The sequence below is a fragment of the Arvicanthis niloticus genome, chromosome 1 (genome assembly GCF_011762505.2).
Source record: "Arvicanthis niloticus isolate mArvNil1 chromosome 1, mArvNil1.pat.X, whole genome shotgun sequence".
NCBI classification, from domain to species: domain Eukaryota; kingdom Metazoa; phylum Chordata; class Mammalia; order Rodentia; family Muridae; genus Arvicanthis; species Arvicanthis niloticus.
The window spans coordinates 112,239,378-112,243,837 of NC_047658.1; the positions used below are offsets into that span (position 1 = coordinate 112,239,378).

Consider the following 4,460-nt stretch of genomic DNA (forward strand, 5'->3'; position numbering starts at 1 on the left):
ATTGGATCTCTGACAGCTGTTTTATTTGTTAATGAGATGGGTATGTTAAATCTTCTGCTAAAATCATGGTCATTCATTTCTTCTCCTAGTTTTTTCTATACTTGTATTCTTTTTTGCTTCTTTTTACTATTTTTAATCATATGTGTGCAGGTATCTGAGTGGGAGACGTATATGCATATACAACTGGTCTGTGGAGGCCAGAAGTGTTGGATCCTTTGGAGCTGTGGTGACAGGCAGTTATGAGTCACCTGATGTGGGTGCTGGAAACCAAACTTAGGTTCTCAGGAAGGGAAGTACATTTTTTTTAACCACTGAACCATATCTTCAGCATACACACACACACACACACACACACACACACACAGGGCAAGTGGGCTGTGCCACCAGACAGACACAAGAACTGGTAAGGATGAGTGAGCTCAAACCCTGGAATCTCAGAGACTTGAGACCGGCAACAGTAGAGCAGCTTCCTGCCTGTCTCTGTACCTGCTCTGAAACACATAACCCCAACACCCAACTGAGAGGACCACAGGCAGTCAGTCAAAGAATGTAGCCTGGAGTCCTTCCCCATGCAAACAGAACATCACTAACATCTCAAACCCAGCCAATAGAAAACATGTAACACTCTCCCCAAATCCCATCCCACTTCATAAACTCTCTGTCCACATGGAATAAAGCACATGTGGCTGTAACACTTGGGGAAGAGTTCTCTCTCCTGAAGCCTTCACTGCTGGATCTTGGACCTGCCTTGCTGACCTGGTTCTCACTACCTGCAGAGGCACTTATCAGAGCTGCCTCTGCAGCTATCAAGAGACCCAGACCCAGGCTACCTGTCCTGTGCAGGCCACCCAAACCTCTTTACTTCTCTTTTAAGAGCTGTAACACTTCTGACATTCCCTGACTACACACACACACACACACACACACACACACACACACACACTGGTTTCCACATGTTTATTAGAGAAACAACCTCTTTCATCTGTGGAGTATTCATAGGCTCTTCAGCCATTCCAGGTTTGGGCCCTGAGGGTCTCTGGGGTGACTGGGCACATCAGGCATGTTCCTATTATCTCTCACAAGCACAGAGTAATTGTGGGGTGTGGCTGGTTCACTCATGGCGGCCTACTTGGTGTAGAAGCTAAGTTAGGGCATAATTATAGTGAGGCTCCCAGTGGTGACAGGCACCACAAGCACTGGCTCCTCTGTGCAGGCATTTCTGAGGGAGGTGGAAAATCTCCCAGCTGCCATCTTGGTTTCTCAGCCCCTGTGTTTTTAAAGATAGAATCTCACCATGTAACTCTGGCTGGCCTGGAACTCACAGAGACCTGCCTCTCTGTCTTCTTCCTGAGTGCTGGGATGAAAGGGTGTATGCCACACCTAGCTACAAACATACAGCTATAACTTGTATGTTATATCTTCTCGATAAGTCAATTTTTTTCATACCTGCCTTAATATGTACTTGGTACACTATCAAAATAGCCATGGGAGATATCAGTGCTAGTATGGTTCGTTCTTTTTCCATTTTTTCAACTAATTTGGATTTTCATATTTAAAGTTTCTTTTTTGGTTACTTGTTTGTTTGCTTTATTTTGTTTTTTGAGACAAGTTTTTTTTTCTATATAGCCCTGGCTGTCCCAGAACTCACTATGTAGAGCAGGCTAGCTTCAAACTTAGAGAGACCCCTGTCTTTGCCTCCCAAGTGCTGGGATTAAAGGGGTGCACCACCAACACCTAGCTTAAAGTTCACTTCTTACATAGTGTACTGTTAGGTCTTCTGAAAATATTTATTGACTTCTATTTTATGTGTATGAGTGTTTTGCTCGAACGTGTGTTTATGTATCATTTGCATGCAATGCCTTCAGAGGCCAGAAAAAGTCATTGGATCCTCTGGAACTAGAATTTCAGATATTTTTTAACTACTATGTTTGGGAATCAAACCCAAGTTCACTGCAAGAACAGCTAATGTTCTTAACCATTAAATTCTTTCGCTAGCCCTGGTAGGTCACTTTTAAAATGTACTTTCTCCTGTCAGGTGGTTATTCACACACCTTCAATCCCAGCACTTGGGATGCAGAGGCAGGTGGCTGCGCTGGAGGCCAGCCTGGTCTACAGAGTGAGTTCCAGGACTTGTATGTGCATGGGTGTAGGACCACTCATGTGAGCACAGGCAGCCTATGGAGACACCAGCAGGGGCTGGGTTCATGAGCTCCTCTCCAGTCCATGCTGATACAGTCTTTTCATTGGGATGTTCACATAACTGAAGTTTAATGTGATTATTCACATGTCAGCTTAATTTGTGTATGTGTGTCTTGTATATGTGTATGTGTATGCAGGTGCATAGCCGCAGCTCAGGCAAGAACCGAGTGTCCTGTTCTACCAGTCTTTCCTTATTCCCTTGGGACAGCATCTCTTATGGAATCTGGAGCTAGCCCGAAGGCCAGCAAGCTCCACTGAGCCTCTTGTCTAATCTCCACAGCAGTGTTATAGACATACATATGGCCATGCCCCACTTTTTCCATGGATCCTGGAGACTTGAACTCAGGTCCTCATGCTTTATACAACATGTGCCCTTACCCACTGAGTCCGATCCCCAGCCCTAACCATATTACCATTTGTGCTCTATTTGTCTCATGTGTTCTTTGGTCCCCTTTTTGCATCAAGCGCTTTTCAGAACTCATTTCATCTCCATAGTTAGATGATGAGATAACGCACCTAGAGTTAGTTCATCTCCATGCTGGCTTCCCAGCGGCCACCTTTGTCCATCGCAGTCTCCCTTCAGAGGTTGCTGTTAGGGCATTACAATAGTGTTTCCATTTTTTCCTCCCTGGTCTTTATGCTAGTATGGTCGTTCACCCACCACCAAACCTCCACTGTTTTAGAAAACCAGAATAGCCGGGTGTGGTGGCGCACGCCTTTAATCCCAGCACTTGGGAGGCAGAGGCAGGTGGATTTCTGAGTTTGAGGCCAGCCTGGTCTACAGAGTGAGTTCCAGGACAGCCAGGGCTACACAGAGAAACCCTGTCTCAAAAAACCAAAAAAAAAAAAAAAAAAAAACCAAAAAAAAAAAAAAAAAACCAAAAAAAAAAAAAAAAAAAAAAAAATAGGCGGGAGAGAAGGCTCCGTGTTCTCCATGCACAGAGATACCCTGCTCATGCAGAGACCCTAATTTGAATTCCCAGAACCTATATCTGGCTAGTCACAACTGCCTCTAACTCCAATTTCAGTGACACAGTGGCTCTCCTGGCTTCAACAAGCACACACATTTGAGTGGTGCACATAAACTCAAGCACACACACACCCAGACATAAAAATACTCAGACACAAATGTATACACTCAGACATACAGACAGACAGATAGACACACACACACACACACATACACACATATACACAAACCATCTAAAAAAAAAAAAATAGGGCAAGCATGATAACACACCATTTTAGTCCCAGGACTCAGGAGAAAGAGGCAGGCAAATCTCTGTGAGTTCAAGGTCAGTCTACATAACAAGTTCCAGGCCAGCCAGGGCTGCATATTGAGACCCTGTCTCAATATATTAATTAATAAATAATTATAATAATTTTCCTAATGGGGCTGGAGAGATGAATCAGTACTTTAGGCCCTTTGCTGCTCTTCCAGGGTCCGCACTCTGTTCCCAGCACCCACACCAGGTAGTTCACAACTGCTTGGATCTAACGCACAAGAGTATGTGAGTACGTGAACACAAAAATAGATTGTTTAAAAATAGTAGAAGTCTACCAGTGCTTCCCCCCAAGATCCATAGACTATCTTAAAAAGCCCCAATGCTAGGCATGAGAATTATTCTTTTGTTGTTGGTTGTAGGCAGCCGACCCGACTCGGCTGGTCAAGATGGTGCCAGCTTCTGGTACGACATATTGGTAAGCAGTAGCAAGTGCACTGCGCATGCGATCACCCCCTCCCGAGCAGGGGTATGCTAATGAGGCACCACAATCCTGACCAATCACCCCTTCCCCCCCAGCGGGGTATGCTAATGGGGTATGCTAATGAGGCACTGAAATTCTGACACCCCCCTCCCCCAGGGCTGAGGGTATATAAGCAGCTTGCCCTGGGCACTCGGGGTCTCCTGCAAGAATGAAGAAGCACTTCTACAATAAAGGCTGTTGAGAAGGATCCGGTTGTTCGCGTCTTCCTTGCTGGTCGAGCAGGGCGCAACAGTCGGTCTGCTTTGTTCACAAGACTCTTAAGACATAATAGGCCATTGCTGTTGCTCTTGGTGCCTCCTCCAGGTTGAAGGTAAGTTCTTATTGCTGAAGACACTATTTACTTCTGACACAGGGTCCAGATCTGACCTGAAAACTTCCTCCCTGAGGATTAGCTTTTATGGTATCATAAAGAATCATGTAAGCTTCCAGAGGAAAGAAGAATCTAATGTCCTACCCAGTGGTGCAATCTGTGAACCAAAACATGACCAGCATGC

At 45.1% G+C, this 4,460-nt stretch overlaps 1 pseudogene; it reads right to left on the reverse strand.

The window, feature by feature from the left end:
* Window positions 1-993: 993 nt before the first annotated feature.
* Window positions 994-1,251, reverse strand: LOC117721284 (NADH dehydrogenase [ubiquinone] 1 alpha subcomplex subunit 3 pseudogene; annotated as a pseudogene).
* Between the last annotated feature and the right edge of the window lie 3,209 nt (window positions 1,252-4,460).